The sequence below is a fragment of the Eutrema salsugineum genome, unplaced genomic scaffold (assembly GCF_000478725.1).
Source record: "Eutrema salsugineum unplaced genomic scaffold, Eutsalg1_0 scaffold_6, whole genome shotgun sequence".
Lineage (NCBI taxonomy): Eukaryota > Viridiplantae > Streptophyta > Magnoliopsida > Brassicales > Brassicaceae > Eutrema > Eutrema salsugineum.
The window spans coordinates 13,862,771-13,864,898 of NW_006256547.1; the positions used below are offsets into that span (position 1 = coordinate 13,862,771).

Here is a 2,128-nt window from a genome sequence, read left to right on the forward strand (position 1 = left end):
GAAGGATTCAACGAAAGAGTAAGGATTCAACGAAAGAAAAAAAATTCAGTTTGCCTTGGAAAATCTTCAACATCTTGGTACAATCTCGTCCTTTAGACTCTCTCTCTCTCTAAATAAAGCATTTCTCCTTTCAAAAAAAAAATCCAAAAATAAGAAAGAAAGAGAAATAAAAGCCTTAGAGAGTCTAAAATGATCGAATTTTATCCTTGAGGCAAACTAGAGTCTTATTATATGGAGTTTTGGAGGTCATCCTCCTGATTCCCAGAAAATATCTAAGTGTGGGGGAAGTAGCTGTTCACAATAAAGGAGAAAAGATTATGCAAAAACATTTGGCAAGAAGAAGTGACTGAAAGAAAGGTACCCTACATCCACCTCGTTCAACAAAATCAATTTTATGGTTATTCATCCGAACACCCGATGGACCATAACGAGACTTTCCCATTCTCTTTTAGACACAATGCCAGCAAATGGCTAAAATCTTTAGAACCTGCTTCACTAAAAATGTGGAAAGAGTGTAGAGCGGCTTTCCTAAATAACTTTTACACTAGAAATCGTTCCAATCTCTTTAGGAACAAGATAAGAACTTTTGAACGAAAAGAAGAAGAAGATCTTTTAGATGCTTGGGAGAGATTTAGAGAATACGGAACAGATTGTCCACACCACGGATATTCCGACGAATACCTGATGGGTATTTTCTACCGAGCCGTAACTCAAGAATAACAACATTCTTTCGACACCGCAAGTAATGAAGATTTCTCAACTAGATCTGTAGAAGATGCTTGTGTTTTCATCAACAACCTGACAGGAAGTATCCGTAGTCAAGCAATCTTTGGCAAGTCTGCACTTCCTGAGAATAATTAAGAAATTTTGGAAGTTATGAAGTGCCTCCAATAATGAGTCAACTTGGATAGCAACAACCAAACAAGGCACACAATACGTGTAACTTTGATGGTTGGAACAACCCAATGGATTCTTATAATCAAAAGATGATGAACACTGCAGAAGTCTATCAAATTCAAGATTTTTCTTTCGTACCTGATCACCGCGGGTCCATTCTTTCGGACCGCGGCCAAGAGAGATTTCACTACGGTCGTACCTTCCCTGACTGCGGCCAAGACCCATTCTACCAGGGTCGTGAGTCATACGACCGCGGGAAATCCTCTTCTGAACAAATATAGGTTGTTCAACCTGATCCAATCCCCTATCCTAGTTTTCCCACTTCTGAAGCTGAAAATCTAAACAAAAGAATTCTAGAGCTTGAAAAATCTAAGTCTAGGGAAATCAGTGATCTTAGTTCTGAAATTAAAAAAAAATGCAACAAGATTTCAATGATAAATTTTCCACCATCTGTAGTCTGATGATTAAAGATAAGTCTAAGAACACAGATAATTCCGAGGAGGAGCCAAGTGAAAATTCTTTCGAAAGCTCAAGTGAAGCCAACCCTTCTGATCATGTGAAAGCTATTACACTTAGGAGCGGTTTAACTTTCAAAGAGCCTGAATTTCCTCGGAGAAGGGTAAGGAAAATGAAAAGGAAAGAGAAAGAATCACAATTGAAGACGTTGAAAAAGAAGTAGTAGGAGAGAAGGATGGAGAAAAAGTAAGAGAAGATACATCCCGAGAAATCTTTGGAGAAGACCTGATTCCCGCTCCTCCATCTCGTGTCTACAAACCTAAACCACCATATCCAAGAGCCTTAAGAGCTCCGAAGAAAGAGAAAGAAAAAGCTAAGCTGAAAGAGCTAATCAATCAATTAAATGTGAGATTACCTTTCGTAGAAGCTTGTTCTATGATTCCCACTTTAAGAAAATACATGAAGGGTATCCTAACAAAATCTTTAACTCTTGAAGAAGACGTTATGATGATAACCCATGAATGTAGTTCTATCCTGCAAAGCCAGATTCCTCAAAAGATAGACGATCTTGGGAGCTTCGTACCTTCGTGCACCATCAATAATATGACTTTTGAGATGCTCTCTATGACTTAGGATCGAGCATAAACATGATGCCTCTTTCAGTTGCAAAACTTTTAGGACATCACACTTTCCAGCCCACTAAATTTCTCTAGTATTAGCTGATTGTTTTGTTAGAAAACCTGTAGGTATCTTAATAGACGTTCCCGTCAAAATA

At 38.2% G+C, this 2,128-nt stretch overlaps 1 non-coding gene across 1 annotated transcript; it reads right to left on the minus strand.

The window, feature by feature from the left end:
* Positions 1-560: 560 nt before the first annotated feature.
* LOC112083748 lies at positions 561-668 on the minus strand. Its single transcript, XR_002897877.1, has one exon. It is a non-coding gene; the product is annotated as a small nucleolar RNA R71 (small nucleolar RNA).
* Between the last annotated feature and the right edge of the window lie 1,460 nt (positions 669-2,128).